The 18,013-nt window shown below is 40.0% G+C and overlaps 1 protein-coding gene across 2 annotated transcripts in view; it reads left to right on the top strand.

Annotated features, from left to right (window-relative positions):
* The first annotated feature begins 499 nt into the window (after nucleotides 1-499).
* TNPO1 (transportin 1) overlaps nucleotides 500-18,013 on the top strand; it is an 83,614-nt gene continuing 66,100 nt past the window's right edge. The window contains exon 1 of one of the 2 annotated variants that reach the window (XM_080573182.1): nucleotides 500-649. The gene's annotated coding sequence lies outside the window, so the exon portion shown is untranslated. The remainder of the gene's footprint in view (nucleotides 650-18,013) is intronic. The other variant, XM_080573181.1, reaches the window with a different exon arrangement.

The following is an 18,013-nucleotide window of genomic DNA, read 5'->3' as shown; positions in this document are numbered from 1 at the left end:
AGATGGACACTGTCCCTGGGCTACCCACACGGCCACAAACACATTCAGGGTGGCCACCTCGCCCTGTGAGCGAGCCCAGAAGACCCCAGCTCCGTGTTGCTGACTCGAGATGAAATCCATCGCGCTGCATCTTCGCAGCAGGGCCCGTGGCCTCGTTCCTCAAATGTGTTGAGAGGAGCCCGTTCATGGCGATGCAGGCACGAGGGACAGGCAGGTGGCCATCCACACTTGCGCCTCATCGAAGGAGGCAACAGCTCGGGGGCACCGACACCGCATGCCGGCCTGTGACGGGGGCACACGTCCGCCAGGCCTAGCGGGCGGGCAAGAACGAGTCAGCACGGGGCCGCTGGTGTCCGGGCGCGGCCGGGCGGCCATTTTGCAGCCGCCCCCAGCCGCGGGCGAGGCCGCCGTTGCCACGGTTACCGGCGAGCGGCGCCCCCGCCCGCCCCCTCTCGCCTCAGCTCGCCCCGCCCCGCGGCCAATCGGAGGGGCGGCGGCGGCGGAGCCGGGCCGCCTTTGTTCGGCCATTTCGGGGCCGCGGCACCTTCGGGCGCCCAGCCGCCGAGGGAGAGGACGCGCCGGGACGCGCCGGGACGGGCCGCTCCCTCGCCACTCCCCGCCCCTGCCGCCGGGCTCTGGGATGGTGTGGGTAGGTGTCCGGGCTGCGAGGGGCGGGCTGAAGCGGCGCGGCGGCGGCGGCACACGGCGCCTGCCGGCGCGGGGGGTGGCGGCCGGCTGCGGGCTCCGCCGCTGGGTGTGTGGGTGGCCGGGGTCTGAGGGTCGGCCCCTTCCTTCCTTCCCTCCCTCCCTCTCCTCTCCTCTCCTCTCCTCCCCGCCATCTCCTGGCCGAGGAAGTGAAAGCAGCCCCGGGCGTAGCGACGTGGCCGTGTTTCCTGGCGCCTTCTGCGGGATCGTGCCGTGCGGGCCGGGCTAGGCGGGGCCCCCGTGTGCGCATTTATCGGGGTGCTAGGGACGGGAGAGGCCCCGTGTCCCTCTCGTACTTCGCAGGGGGAGGCTGTTAATTCAGGCTCTCAGAGGAAACAGCCGCTGTAACTTGCAGAGCCATTGTGGGGTGAGCGCGCGGTGGGCCCGAATGTTTTTGGGGTTGGCACGAATGGCTTGCTCAGTCAGCAAGCTGCTTTCTCCCTGTAAAGACAGTAATTCCTTGCGCGAGATTTTATGCCCAGGATCCAAGAGATCCTCCTGCTGTGAGGGTTGTTCTGCTGCGAATGCTGGCCGCTGCGGGTTCATAACTTGTTTGTTCGCTGTCCTGCGTGATCCAGTAGTCCTTAAAGCGGTATTTCAATACCTCACAGATACAGCTCAATACTTACAACACTCACCGAACAAAAGGTTGACTTGTGTCCCCTCAGAACACGAGTAAATGAACAGAAAAAAATAATCACATGCCCATGACCATACAAGGATCCTTTTGGTAGGACTGGAGAATGAGCCCATATTACTAATCTAGAGTCTCAGCTATGCTTAAAAATGACAGTGGATGGTCTGTTTCTAAAAGCCCTCGTTTTGCATCTGCTGTGTGAATCTTAGTTATTTTTGGATTATATGTGGGAGGATGGAGGAAAGGTGCCTGCGATTGGAAAGAGTTTCTGTTTGATCAGAATTACTTCAAAGTGGGTTTCTTCAAAATAGCTAGCCTATACTCAAAGCAGCATAGTGCAAAGCAAAAATTATAATTCTGGGGAAAAAAAAGGTTAAAAAAAGCAGTTTACTCTGCCTTGAAGTAGGAAGGCTCTCATTAGAATTAATATTGATTAAGGACCGTGTTTAGTATTGCATGCAGGCTGTGACACCCATTTCAGTGACTTCAGAAATTGATATAGATGTAAGAACATCTGCTAAACTGAGCTAAGCATGCCTTGTGACAAGAAGGTGAAAATAACAATGGTGTGTTTACAAATGTAGGCTTAGATCATCTAACATGCATTTTTCTGGTATGTTTGTATAAGTTCCAGTTTAGGGGCTCTTGTAGGTGGATATTCAAGAGAACATGGATACACATGGTTAATTTCAGGTTCATGGGGTAAATCAGCAAACTCAGGGACTGAACTACTGTATAATTAGGTGACGGGTACATACAGAGCTGTCCAGCAGAGTGGCAGAGCTAGAGTACAGTGTAATTCAATCAGTTTTCCTTCCAGCTCCTGCTCTGAGCACACCAAGATGCCATGGCTATAAAGGAAAGTGGCAGAAGGGCAAGGGTAATCCTCCTTCATTGCAGCTGATAATTGCTTCTGACATTTCGTTTTTAAAATATCTCGTTGGTAAAGAGATCCTTTTGTAGAACCTGCATTTTCATTGTCATATAAAAATTCAGACCACGCATCTGTGAAACATGTTCAAATTAAATCAGTATGTTATCAGTGGAGTTTCTGCCAGTGTGCAACAGGGCAGGACTTTTACTTTGTTTTTGAAAGGGCTAAAACTGCCTTTCCGTTATTTTTATGTCTTAACTACGGTGTGGCTTTGATTTATTAGTTTTAACCACAGAAATAAAGTGTCAGTTAACTTAGTTCCAGATTCTACAAACATTGAAATACTTGTAACAATATGTTTTGTTCACCTATTCCACTTCTTATCACAGTATTGAGTTAAATAGTTTGGATTGGTTTTCTATATCTGTTGATAGATTTCACATGTGACAGAAAAAAGTATATATAAAAAATATAAATATTATTATTATATTATTATATAAACATTATAAATATTATATATAAATATAAAATATAAAAATATATAAAAATAGTCGTATATATATAATATGCAAATGCTATAGGGGCCCAAGCTCAAGACTGCAGTTCATACTAAGATATTTATCTTTTAAATCTTTCATTGGTAAATATACTTGTGTAGACCCAATGTTATTGGGTTTATGATCTACCATATATGTGACAAGTTATATGTGTGTATGTTATGTATGTTTTGTTCACCTATTCCACCTCTTTCCACTATTTCATAGTATTGATTTAGATAGTTTGAATTGGCTTTCTATAGCTATTAATAGACTTCACATACATATGCATATGTATAACTTGTACGTAAACATTTGTTTGTGCATGTCCACATGGATACAATGGAAGATAGCTTCTTATAGTGATAAAGAAATAAACTTCTAAATGTCACTTTTAGCCTCCAGAGTTTGATTTAAACAATCAAAAAGCTGATTTCCTATTTATTTTTCCTATGTATTGAATGTTTTTAAAATAAGGTGGTTTTGTATTTTTTTAAACAAATCAAATCTGACATGTTACTGTTGAATTATTCCTCTATTAAATAATTTAAGTAATTTCATTTTATTTTGTATAGCATTTTCTACAAGCTTTTGCGAAATATCCTTAAACATTCAAAATATAATGTTTATGAAGAGCCTGCCATGAAATGCTTAAACTAAATAATTGACTAATGCTAAACATAAAAGCAGAGGGAAAGACAAGACAATGTATTTGGCAGAGAATGGAAAATAGCAGCTGAGTAGGTACAAAAATTCAAGAAAACTGCTAGTGTATTAAAACCTAGAAAGGAAATCTTTGCAGAAATGATGGTGTAGCACAGACCAGGGCATTCCAAACCTAGTTCACAGGTATATGGTCATCATAAGTAACTTCTGGCATCCAGGATCGTGTTTTCCCTAACCACACAAAACCAGAGCTTTTCTACTGCATATTCCTGTGTTCCAAACTAAGACTGCAGTCCAGTGCTTATGCTTACCTTTCCCATCCATACGTGCACCTGCAGATGTTTATGTTAATTTTAAACTTAAGCCATATACTTTCTCCACCACACACCCAAATTGCAAATCTTCACTTCCAGCAAACACAAAGCGGAATTTCAGCTTCCCCTGTGTGCTTATTATCTCACTTATCCCATTCATCCTACTTCACCATGTCTTCCTCTTTTTCCTGTGTCCTGAACCAGAAGTGTGGACCCGCCTGGGGACAATGGGGCTGTTCATTGCTGTTGGTTGCAGGTGGTGACAAGAGGCAAGTCTATTGTCAGAGGCTAAAAACACAAGTCTGCTTTTTTAACTAAAGAAACTTAAGAGCAAAAGTCCAAATAGATACCTGTATTTCAGTCTGTTTTTTGAGTCGGGTGCAAAAAAAAGGGGGGGAGGGTGGAAGAGAAGAAAAGAAAAAGCTTAGGCCAGCATTGAATTAAAATGAAGTGTTTTGCACAGGGGTTTGCAAACTGATGCATAGACAAGTTTAAGCTGAATTGGTGCAATTTTCTTGTATAGACAAACCCTGAGCTACATGGTTCTAAGTCAGGATTGACTTCAGTGCTCTCCGTTACGTGTATTGTAAGTAGGGAGTTGGCATCAGAGGTGAAAGCTTTAGTTGTTGAATCAGTCTTATAACAAGTAGTTAAAAATATGCAAGGTGAGGTTTGAATGGAGCTTTTGAACAAATGGGAACCAGTTGCGTTGACAAGAACGTTAGAGTCATGTAATTACGTTCTTAACTTACGTGTGAGAAGCCAGGCAGCAGAAGGCTGAAAGCACTGGAATCTGGAGCAGATATGCTCTTGGAGCCCCTGGGAGAACAGGTTAAAGTAGGCAAGCTAATGAGAGGAAATGGTTGGTTTAAAAATAAACAAATGAGTGATTGCTTCATATTTCTCTCTAACACAGAAGTACACACTGGTGCAAATATGTGTTTCTATATCACAGCTTCAGATATCTGCTTAGATTAAAACTCTTCACCTTTAATATGCAAAAATCCATTTGGCCATTTGGTTACATTACCAAACAACTTTAGACAGCTTCCTTTCTGAAGTCTTCTTCCACCTCATCGCTGTAGAAGAGTGTAGAAAGTATTTCTTGAGTAAAAACTGGGTAACACGCTGTAATTTCATGTAATATTTTGCTTCTGGTTACTACCCCATTACAGTTGTTTTCTGAGCCAATGGGTATTTGTAATACCTTTTATAACTTATGGCTGTGATGTATCTTTAGTTTAACAAGAAAGCATATTTTAGGCTAGACACTGTCTGTTCTAGTGATTGTCTTATTTTGATTCTGTGCAGTCACTGACGAATTGTGCTATATTTATTTTTTGTTTGATAATTGGCAGTATTTTCACAGCTTCCCTCACTTGTAGTGTAGATTTCAAGTTATGTTTTGTTTTGTTTATTACTTCCATTAGCAATCTTTCAAGCTGTGGGTTGGAAAAGTCAATACTGATTAAGGAATTTCATGAGACAGTGGCAGTTACATGCAAGACTCACTTCTGAGTTCTGTCTCTTTCTCATTAATAGTTGTACAATGTGTTTGAAGGACAGGTTTCTTTTGGGTAAGAAAAAAAAGAATATATGAAACTATATGCATTAACATCTTCCTTATTTAGATTTTTTTTTATATTGGCACATGACATAGAGAATGAGCAGATACTGAGATTGTTGCCCTTGCTTTGTGTTTTTTTTACGCTAGATGACAGGGCTAATGGGGCACAATGAGTCTTTGATAATCTCATCTCTGCTAGAGTAAGACTCTCCTTGTTTTAAATAAAAAAAAATAGTAAAATACTAGAGGCTGTCTTTTGAGGATCTTGTGGATTATAAACATATTTCAGAATGTTTCTGAATTCAGAATAATACAGATTTAATTGGGCGTAAGGATGATTTAAAGTTTCTTTAACACACACACACACACACATCTTGAAGGTCTGGAGAAAAAGTATGCCTGTGAAAACAAATAAAATAACTGAGGCCAAAGACATTGGGCTTATGTTATAACAGAGATCTTAAAAACTGGCCCATGTTATTGATATAATCAGAGTTGCTATTTTCACAACTCTCAGATGATTGTTAGAAATATTTAGTTCTAATATAAAATGTTTTCCCTGCATGTATGATTTTATATTTTTCATACAGATTGCTTAATCCTCTTGCTTTATCAACAGCAATAGCAGAAGCCGTAAGTAAATAATAAAGAGATTTTGTGATAAAGTGATAAATAAGAAGATGAGATGTTCCTTTCAGGAGTTACCCAGTAGAGAAGAATTCGGTATCTGTGAATAAAATATTATGTGTCAGTAGAAATTCTAGAAAAGATGCTATAGTGTGTGCTTTTGAACTCTGTAACATCCATTAGAGCATCTTCTGTGTAGATTGTAAGACATATCCCAAATTCAGAGGAAATTCATGACAGTGGTCATCTCTAGTGTAATGTCCTCATCACAATTTAAATCTTGTTTCTTCCAGAAGATGTTTAAATAATGAAACAACATTGTTTTGAAAGTATTATATAGATAGAATTATTTCAGCCTTGCATCTAGTTAGACCTAAATGAAGGCAGACATATCCTTTCACTTGAGAGAAGTTTAGCTATCCTGTCTACACTTTAGGGAAAATGTATATTAGGGAAAGATGGTTGTTATGCAGATATCCTTAAGATTATGCTAATTTAGTGGTAAGTATGCGGGCGATTGAGCTCTGTGTTCCTTAGTTGGGCTTTTAAGCTCAAATTTGAAATTCTGAGGAAATATTTAAAGTCAGTGTTGGTCCCGTCCATGCTGAGCCATTTTGATATTGTTGATGATGGTATGCTATGACAGTAGCACCAAGTTTTACAAAGGAATTATTAATATATATATATTAATATATATTAAAATGAGTATGTTGTTAAATACACATTTTTGTTGTGGAACATAATCTGAAAGAAAAATAAATAGAAGTAGGAATTCGTCAGACGTGTCATGCCTTGTAAAAAATATTCAATTGCAAAAAGATTAGGCTACAGTATTTTATATTTTATATTTAAATTACAGTAGGAGCTCCACATGTGAATTAAGGCTCTAACAAGTTAGGCAGAAGTAACAAAATAAGTATTTTCTCCTTACGGTTTACAACTGAATTACAATACAAAAGACAAACGTTCTATAATGGGAAGATACAAGAAGAATGAGAACTGTGCAACAGACTCAAAGCATCTGTAAACATTGCACCAAAGGAGTGCAATTTCTTTTTTGAAACCCAAATTTCTGTGTAGAATGTGAGAAGGGATGGAAAATAGCTTGTAATGCCTTTTGTATATTTTGTTAAGGGCACTACGGCAGAAAAGATGCTGCCTGTCAGTAAATTTTTCCTTGAGGTGGAGAGCATTATTATCACTAGCAGGGGAAAAGAAGCCCAGATTCTGCATCATGATAGTATATAAGAACTGTTACATAGGATGGAGATGTTAACTTGTTCTGTTGTCTGTAAACAATTTAAACTGACTTTGGTTTCAGCTCTTCATAGTTGTATATTTCATGTGGTGGTTACACTGTTATTGTAAGACCAAGGTGGGATGCCTGCAAATTTATTTTTGGGAGGGTGGTGAAACTATTTGCAGTGTTGTGTTTTTATGTGTAATATGCTTAATGCTGGTTCAGTATTGCTTCAGAGATTTGTGGTCTTACAGATATAGTTGTGAGAATGATTTTTTTTTCAAAAATACGAGTAGAAATGAGGGAATAGAGTAAAAATCAAGAATAAGAATTACACTGTTATATGCAACCTTTTCATTGCTTCCCACATTTGTGCCTTTTCTTGAATCAGACACGGTTCACCTGGAGTTATTCAGTGATCTCTTAACACCTGTTGCCGAAAACGGCCATGAAGATCTGTGTAGAAGTACATAGGCATTCCTCTGTGGTGTCTGTTTGCTTCAAGATGTAACTTGAATATGTTATTTAATTGAAACTCTAAGGCTTCGCTTAAATCTTACCTTCATGTTTCACATCCAAGAGCATTTAAAATATGACAGGATAAACTTCAATGGAAAAAGGTGAAGCATTCTTCTATTGAAATATCAATCTGTATTACATACACAGTGTGCCTCTCTTAACTGAAATAGGCTTCACTATATAGATTATATTCTTTTCCTTACCAGATTATCTGGTGAGTTTTATTGTTCTGGTCAGATGAAACTACAAACTTCTCTAAAGGAGTTTTTAATAATGTTTTAATTTCTAAATATATTTTATATTTGGTTTACATAATTCCTGTAGAGTTAATGTTGAAGTGCTTGGATAGTACTGGTTTTTTTATATTAAACAGTAATAATTTCAATTCTGTCTTATTTACCATCTTAAAATACTGATACTTGGAGGAGGAAAAAATAATGTATTTGCAGATTTCACTGTGTATGTATATGCAGGAACAATTTGGGTGAGCTATGTGTTTGTGCCTGTACTTCCACGTTTACCCTGCATTTTTACCCTCTCCTTCATTTGAGCCTTAAAGTACAAGGAATGTCTGCAGTCATTTCTTATGTCTCTTGGTGAGATAAAGTTTTATTTGCTTACTTGTCGTTAGAGTTTCACTTCTTTGATTAAGCTGGTTAGGGCATCATTTCTTTTGTTTATATGTATGATTGTATTAGCTTTTTCTCCTCACTCATGATCACATGGATGACTTTGTCTCTTTTGGAAGGAGCTCCATTCCAAATCAGTAATTATTTGCTCATTCATCCAGGAGGATGGAATTTCAGAATATTTACCTGACTTTACAGATTAGGGAATGCCAGACAACTGTACTTGAGCTCACAGGGCAAAAGATTGAATTCTTGTTTTGAGCTGATGCCTTGTAAGTCTTTAAGTTCTGTTTTTGTCCTGCGCATTCAAATATGACTCCAGTTAGTCACTGTTCAGGACAGATACAAGCTTGTTAGAGTAATACAGAGACTAATACAAACCCAAATCATGTCATTTCCTTGAGTCAACAGCATCTTAAAGACCTTAGATAAATCACTTACCGCAGTAAGGAAATTCATCAGCCACATGGGGGACAAAATACTAGCCTACTAGTAAAATGGTTGGTGATGCTGGTTTAGTGTATGGCATTGCTGTCAGTATTGCAAATGCCACCAAAGCAGCTATTTTGCCATCATTGACAGACCTCACAGTGGTGGTAGTATTGCTGACAGTAATATTGCTGACATGTCTTGATGCATGATCTGTGTGTGAATGTTTTAATAAACATTAAGTAACAGCTGGATTCTCTGCATCCCTGGCTGCAAGATACTTTGTCAAGAAGGAAAAATGAAAATAAATTCTGACAAACCACATCTTTGTGCCCTAATAACATGTTTCTTCGGCCCCTTTACTGATTTCCTAATAATGCCTGAGTTTTGACTGGAGGAGACTCCTCACTTCTTGGAGACATCCTTTGTACTTATGCCTTTGTAGCTGGTGCCAGTGGTTACTGGGAGAAGACAGTGGTCTGACTTATGTATTTTAAAATAAAAAAAAAATGTAATTTAAATCAGAATTCTAAAAAGCTTATTTACGTACTTGGTTTTAATCTTGCATTACATTTGTAGTTTTTCTTTTCCTCAATAAATCATTCTCATCTCATTTATGCATCAAAACATACTTACAAATAAATACACCATTTGTCTCGTCTTTGTTACCTCTTTCAACTAGCAAAAGGGCCTTTGTACCTTTACATGTCTGTTAGTACTTGATTAGATTCCTAATCATTGTGTTTGTATGTAAGAAGTATTGAAGATATTTCTACTGAATGACTTATGATGTAGTTGTACAAAAAGTCTTAAACAATTTTGGTTAAACTGATTTATGATGGTTATTTGTACATATTTTGCATTAATATTGGCTGTTTTTTTAATTTATGTATTAACTGTGGTTAAAAAACTGGTCTATTTCCATTCATCATAATACAAAGTTTAAAAGCAGAGAGCCACTTATTTGGAACATCAAGTTTGTTTGTAAGTTTTATTTATTCACAATTATTTTGAATGAGGTAGTTCTAAAGAAGCAATGCATTTCAGGTCTAAAATCTTTCCCAAACCTGGCATTACACCACAGCAAGGTCTACTGTCTTTTAGCATTTGCTGTGGAGTGCTTTTTCTGTACTGTCCAGGCAGGAGAGGACTTCCTTTTTAAAAGCTTTTGAAAGAGCATAGAGACCTTTATCACATACCTAGGCCATGCGACCTCACACAAAGGCTCCGTCTGTCTTGGCTGAACCAGTCCTAGAGGACCAATCCAGAAGTCTCTCTGACTTTACTTCTTAGGCTTTCAGGGGTTAGGACCACTTTGTCAAACAGGCATCAGGAGGAGATATGTATCTCACGTTTAACTAATCCCCTTGATTTGATGAGGATGAGCACAAAATTGAATAAAAGTAAATGCTAAAATTTCAGGGACCGCATCTCTTCTGTCGTTCTATCGTTCTCATCCATGGATGTGAATTTTTTTTAGCTGTGACTTCATTTTTTAATTATTTCTGCTACTTTTCTCCTATGTTTTCAAAGGTCTCAGTTCTGATCTATTAATGAAAAACAACTTCAAAAGCTATGTATAACTTTTTTTTATCTGCCTTGGGACAGACTGAATCATCAGTTACAGATGATTAGTTTTACGTTCAACCAAAATCTTGCAGCAGACACCAGCTTCTTTGTTTCTTACAGCTATGAGAAATAAACTTTACTTAAATAGGGGGTTGAATAGGGTTCATATGTACCTGACACTAATCTCGGTATGCCTGAAAGATTTTAATCTGGTAAAAAGCACACCCTGAACTACAGATGTGCAGTTTGGCAGTAGAGACTCAAATAAGACCCTGGAACTTCAAGAATTACTCTAGCCTTTGAATACCCCCCCCTTGAAGTAGATTTTGCCTATTACAATAAGGAGTGGGGCTTGTTACTCAGGACAGAGCATTCCACTTTGACTTCCTTATTCTTAGTTACCATTTACTTTCCCTACCTTCAAAAATCCCTTTCATGTTAGGCAATTAAAGAGGCTTGTATGGTTCATATAGGAAATCTAAGTACTCTCAAATTTAGAGAAAGAAGCTTGTGTCCTGGGGGAGAAGACGGGGGGGAGGAGGTTGTACTATATCATACTTCAGCTGATAGATCTGGCGTCATCCCTCACAAATTCAGGAGGTGATGATTTTGTCAAATAGTCATTGATTCAATTTCAGTTTTTTATGACTGTCAGCATTAAGAACGTGCTACCATTTTAATCTGTAGTATGTGTGATTACAACGGGGGCAAATCACCAGTAACGGGGATCTTTCCATTGGGAACCTTTATCTGCAGACATCAAATAGTAGCATATTTGAAAAGATAATGCCTCTAAAGGTATCCTTGTCCAGAAGATCAGTTGATCAAAGGCATTTCAAGTCAAGAGATCTTTGCAGTTTTGCCTACCGCTTGTTCAGTCAGTTGGAATTTTTACTGAATTATAAGAGCAATGTTTTACCCTGTCAAAGTAGAATTCAAAACTTTCCTGATGATTTCCAAACTGGTGAAAGCTTAGCAGGTTTCTGTCTCTGCAGTTGATGATGTCATGCATGTAATCAAACCCAACAACTGCAATAGGCTTTGTTTTTAGCTTTCACTTGTATGTCAGCCTGTGCTGTGTGTTGATGCTTGTAAGCCTAATTTGGATTAAGTCTTGGTTAACTATTCTACAAGATTTCAAATGTTCATGCGTGCTGTGGCCTATCATGTCTTGGCTGCAGTGATGTGGTGGTTTGGCCCCTTCAGACACATGGAAACTGCATTGCTCTGCACTTTATTCTATGCTTGTTGAATACATGAGGAGCAGTCAGAAGTATCCATTAAATAAAGAACACACTTCTGTCCAAAGAATGTAATTACATGATAGCAGGTTATTATACATACTATTTTATCTGATCAGTGGGATTCCACAGTGCAGGCTTTTTTATGGACGCTATCTGCAAAAACAAATACTGTTTGTCACCTTCGGGAAAAGAAAACACAGTCATGGACAGTGATGCCACAACATAAGCCAGAACTCTCCGTTTGCCAAAAGCAACAGTCAAACAGATTGCCTGAGCAGGTGCATTATCACAACTGTAGGTACTGTCAAAAGAAGTTCATCATCAAGTTGGTATTCCATGGAGAGCAAATCATGTTACAGACTTAGTTGCCACCAATACTGAAATGTCCAGTATTACAGAAAATTAGGAGTTTGGCTTCATTACAAGGTGTTTTATTATGGGATCAATAGCACACATACACAATTTCTAATACGTCACGCAGCATACGACAAAATTGATTATAGCTGTAATTGTCTCAATAGGATGGGAAACTAACATAATTTCCCTTGGCTTCTTGAGCTTCTTATTCTACTCCTAGACCTACCAGCTCCAAGGAATGAATGACAATAGGAAATGAAAGTCAAATAACTGTACCCAAGTCTGAAACTGTATTATCTGAAAGCCTGTGTATTTGCTGGTTTGAATATTGCTGGCAGTGTACCTTTAAGGGTCTTAAACCAATGAAAGAAGCAGATTCTTAGTTCAGTACATTCCACAAAATTTTTTACTTGAGCCCAAGGCATACCATTGTACTTTGGATCATGTTGGACTTTTCTTACATTCCACTGGGTGGATTTCCTGTAGGTGCTATCTTAGCTTTTTGTCATCCTCTGGCACCAGAGAACGCACAAAAATGTTTCCTGTGCCCTTAGTTACCAGAAAAAGTACCACTTCTGTATCATGTGTCTGAATTCAGTAAGACCACACTAAATGTTTTATAATGTATTCTCCTTTGATACATTTGATGGGAGGACTACCAGCATTTTTTTTAACTGAAAGCTTGGGAAATGTCTCCAGGCAGAAGGTGTTGCAAAATGGTGTAGTGATAGCTATTCTGCATGAGCTCCTTTGCAAAGACACGCTTATTCTGTGTTTTGAGAGCTTTTTTTCTGCTTAGCTTAATCCACTTCACTCTTAGCCTGAAATAAGAGGGTTTACAAAAAGATCTATTATGGAATATCAGTTATCTACTCTTTCCTTTGTGCATACAAACCTATACATAGAGATACAGAGAGACACTATAAGCAGTCTGTGTGGAAACTCGGAAGCCTGGATTGTAGCAATGGATTGGATGATTGATTCTCATTATTAAACACCAGTTTTACAGTTAGCAGTGCCTGTACTTTGTACGAAGAAGGAAGGTAGCTATTAGAATTTGCTGTCTAAAAGAAAAAAAAATCCAACGTTTCCAATGTGGTAAAACTAAAGAGAGGGGATGATTTTATAAAAGTTAAAGTGGCTGAAACCACAAAAAATATTCTGAAATTAGAGCAAATTTGATAATTAATTTTGATTAGAGAATAGTTGTTAGAAACTAGTTTCAAAACTGCTAGCAGCGAGAAGTACTTCCCAATGGTACGGCTTGGAGGCTAAGACATTTGAGGGATGGGATATCTGCCTACTAGTTCAAATCTATTTTGGCAGGGTGTCAGCACCAGTCTCTCCTGTTTCTCTTCTCGGTGCACTGAGACTGCTGGAAGGGTGGGGAGGGTATTCTGTTAAAAATCTCCTAACTATGTTTGCTGCCTATATTTGTATTTGGAGTATTATTTCTCAATTATTACAGGGTGCAGATTAGGAAGTAATTTTTAATCCAAGTTCCTCTTAATATCTGTTTATAACATAACAGAAAACAAACGAGTTTAAAAGACCTAGCACTAGGTACACTGTAATATGATAGTAAGGACACTTTCAGAAAAATTTGGCTTCATTGCCCTAGGAAGAAGCAAGAGTTGAAACCCGCCTCATGCATTTGGAGCTAATACTCTTAAGTACTGGATTTTGAATAAGGTATGTTATGTTACAGAAGTGACTTGGGACATTCCGTGACAAGGAGGAAGTGGGCAGGTTTGCAAAGTTGTTACTAAAGTTTATCCAAAGTTTGCTCAAATGGGACTTCAGGTGTCTCATCACACAGTGGGTTTGCTCCTCCGGCATCCACCAACGTGCTCAGGCCAGTGCTTGTGGCGCTGGCAGAGACAAAGCAAGTGGTGCCAAACTTCCAGGTGAAACAGGCAGCTCTTCCCTGCAGAGCAATTCACACAGAGCAGGGCAGAGCAGAGCGGTTCGCCTCCTCCCTGCAGTCCCCACTTCTCTTGTGGCCATCCAGGCCTGTATCTTCTTCAATATCACTGCATGAGCACTTCTTTGAAAATGGGTGCTGCGTTTTCATGTGCAAGCAAGCAGCACACAGAAACAGCAGGGTCATTAAAATCAACAGAATTACAATAAAATGAACAGAGTTACAATAGGATGTGTGGATAAATGCAACATTACAATGGCTTTGGGTGAATATTTCTTAAAGATATCATAGTGGTGCTTTGTAAAATTGGCTTGATTAATGAGCAATTTGGAATTGAATATCCCATCTTCAAACAGCATTTTTCACAGTGCTTTGTCAGCTCTTGATTATGGAATAATAGGATTTTTTTGTTTGTTTGTTTGTTTTGCCTAAACCAATGCAATTATTATTCTGTATTTGTTCTTACAGTCTGTCTCAGCTCACCCCAAACTGGAAAGTTGCTTTTGTTTTTGTCTGTTTCCATAAATCAGTAGCATTCATCTTTCCCTTTGCCTTTATTCTCAACGATGACTAAGAATTAACAATAGCACTGCTAGCAGTAAATACAGTCTTAACAATATTGCGATGAATATCGAGTATATTTTACTTATCTTGAACCACACATTTGTTTTTGTTTTTGTTTTTTTTTTCAGTCTAATTTTTAACAGATCCTTGATTTCTTCTGTCCTGGCAAGTTTCACATGAGAATGATGTATCCAAGTGTTTTTCCCTATTACAAGTACTGCAGAAAAGGAAGTTAACAACACCAGAAAGAGTCTTTCCCACCTTGGCATAACTGGCTTTTCGTTTCATGTACTTTAACCTGCACATAATCTGCTGGTTCACAGAGGTGCATTTTCCCTTCTGAGGGCATTGGTTGCTGTAGCTGAGCTTGGTGTTGGGAAAATTTTATCTTCTTCTGGATCTCCACCACACTGAGTTAACCTTTCATCCCCTTCCAACAAGCTGGTCTTTGTCGTGATAAAAGCATTCAGAATCTGCAAATTTCTCCCAAATGATACCTCAGCTGGCGTTAATGCTCTCTGGTTTGGCCTCTGTCTTCTGTGCATTGAAGTGACTGGTAAGGCATCTGGCCACGTCAGACTGGTTTCTGCACAAATTTTAGACACAGCATGGTTCAGGCTCTGATTCATTCTTTCAATTTTCCCTGACGATTATGTGTGGTAGGGTTAAGCAGTTGTTGGGTGATACCTGATGTTTTGTGTAAGCTTTTTAAAACCTGGGCTGTAAAATGGCTGCCTTGCTCTGAGTTGATGTTTTCTGGAGCTCCAGACCTGGTCACCACATCTTTTAGTGGGAACTTGACTGCTTGCCATCTGCATTGCCAGCTGGAAGAGTCTTCTCTTCAGTGTGCACTGCTGGATGCATCACGCTTTTTTGGGAGGTCTTTTCTGGGAGGCTGATAGCTTCTAACAAATCCTTGATCTGCTCAGCGTTTGCTCTCCAGCCACTGCTGGAGGTCTGGAGGTCACAGAATGCCTTTGTTTCCACAACTGTCCTGTCCTGTAGCGTGGCAGATAGGTACAAAAGCATATTTCAGGTCCATGTAGCTGTTCACATCATTCCCTTGTGCTTCCCTGTGGGCTTCTGCCAGGGCTGCCAACTCAGCTGCAAGAGCATCGTGTTTGGGAGAAATAGGCTCTGCGATTAGCACCTTGTGCTGAGTCAGGAGGGCGGCATACCCTGTTAGTCGCCTTCCTTCTGATCCTAAGGTGATCGGTCTACAGAAGTCTGGAGTTGGCAGGGCATGCCTGTAAGGTCTGCTCTTACCTTTCGTCAATTTTGGGTGACCTCTGTGCCGTCATGGTGTGGTTCCCCATCATCCAGGTTCAAGGTGTTGCTTCTCTGCTGTCAGCAACAGCAATTTGTACTTCTGGAGTCTCTGAAAACTCAACACCTGCAATGATTTAGTGAACCTCAGTTCGACATCATGTGGGGCGTTTACAGTCAGTGGGTGTCCTAACACAATCTTCCCCTATTTTTCTGCTATCAGTCTTCTGAGGCTATTGTTTTAATACATCCCTTTGTCACTTTAATAACTGGGTGTAACTGGGCTGAACGGTAAGCCACTGGGGGGCACATCTGCCTGTCCAGAGTCTGAGCCACGGCCCCAGAGGACACTCCTTTCCTTTCACACACAAGTAAATGGAACAGCGTACTATAATTTGGCATCCTAAGTACACGTGCTGTCATCAAATGCTTTCTTCAGACCTGAAGTCCATTTCAGTAGTTCTTCAGCATCTGCTTTTGTGGATGCCAGCAATGGTGTGGCTGTTTCTTCAAAGACTGGCATCTGGGATCTGCAAAAATCCTACTGCTCCTAAAAATGTTCTAACCTGTTTCTTTGTTAAAGGCCTAAGCATATACTGATTTTTTTTTTATTCACTAATTGGATATTTTTCCACCTTTTCCAGATAATACATATCCTGTATATTCTAATTCTTCCCTATGAGATTTAGCTGGGGAAAACCTGGTGGCCTTTTTTAACTGAAGAAACCAGTAAAGCCTTTCTAATGTTACACAGTTTTCCTGATTTGAACTACCAATTAGCAAATGATCAACATACTGAGTCAATGCAGAATTATTTGGTAATTCAATGCTCAGGAAGTCTGTAACTAAAATGTTCGAAAATATTGGAGGTGATCCTGCAACCCCCTGTGGTAATTTCATCTATGTCATTTGTTGCCCCTCCCACGTTAAAGGCAAATGTATATTGATAATCCATGTGTATTGAAATGCTAAAGAAAGTGCACACATTACTTATAGAAAAATATTTAGCATCTGCCATTAAGAAGGTTAGTATAATCAATGGGTCATGGACTACTGGGTGGGGTATTCTATCCATTGTTAGTTGCTCTTAGGTCTTGCACAAATCTGAAAACTGTCTTTCCCTCTGGGCCAGGATTGGGCTTCTTTACTGGTGATGATGGTGTGTTGTTACAGGGAGGTTCACGAGGGAGTTAAAATTCCCTTCTTCAACAACTCCCCAGTCATTGGCCTTATTCCCTCTTTAGCCTCATGTGACAACAGGTATTCCGTTAAGGAGGGAGGTTTCCCTCCCTTAGTTTCCAAGTGGGGTTGATGACTTCAGCAGACCCACATCCATTGAACTTCATGCAGACAAAGATGTCAGTATGCCTTTCAGCTCCTGAGGGATGTTTTTTATTTTCTCCTGGCCTGTAACCATCATTATTTTTGGAACATTTTCTATTGGAAGTTTGAAAGTTATACCTTCAGGAACGCATACCAATCTTGCTTGTAATTTATGCACTAAGTCCAATAAGTCCCACCCTAACAAATCTGGAGATGTTATATTCCAATAACAACAGCAACAACAACAAAAGGTTTAATGATAGATGTAGTGGTACAAATGGGCCTATCTTTGAAACACTTGCCTGTTTTCCTTCTATAACTACTACATTTACTTTTCCTGTCACCTTTGAGCTCTCTGGGAGATTGGTTAGGGTGGAGTAAGTTGTCCCAGTATCAACTAAACATGCATAAACCGTATTTCCAATTCTGATATCTAATATTGGTTCCTGGGATCTGCCTGGGAGGTGTATTTCTGTTTCAGTTTCCACTGCTGGGGCATGGGGGGTCTGGAAACTTCTTATCTTCCTCTCTTCATCCTCTGCCCTGCAGGGCTTCCCTAAACTATGGTCTTAGGTACCCTGCCCACAGTAACGGGGCATTCTCATCTCCAGCGTCCTGGTTGCTTGCAGTAACAGCAGCAATTCTCTGGTGTTACTCGACCTCTGCCCTGATCTCTGCTTTTCTGATTTCTGTTACTTGCCTCCCCTTAGTATCCCTCCCAAGTAAGGCTGCTGCCAGAGGGCTTGCTTTTTCATTGTTTCCTCTGCCGAGTTGCTTTTTCCTCCTTTCTTTAATTATATGCAAACGTGGCTATGCTCGTTACTTCTTCCATTGATATACCTTGCCATCCTGGGAAATGTTCAGCAGAATAATTCTTGATACCTGGGGCTGCTTGATCTACAGATAATGAGACAACCTGGGGCTGGTTTTGTTCTGCTTCAGGATCTATTCCCCCAGACATTGGCGGCTGTTTCCCCAGCCTAGTTAGAAAAGCAGAGGGGTGTTCCCGTTTCTTGCCGACAG

This window comes from Anser brachyrhynchus, assembly GCF_964034855.1.
Source record: "Anser brachyrhynchus genome assembly, chromosome: Z".
In the NCBI taxonomy this organism is placed as follows: domain Eukaryota; kingdom Metazoa; phylum Chordata; class Aves; order Anseriformes; family Anatidae; genus Anser; species Anser brachyrhynchus.
The sequence above is the reverse complement of the archived record's forward strand: the minus strand, read 5'-3'. Positions and strand labels throughout refer to the sequence as shown.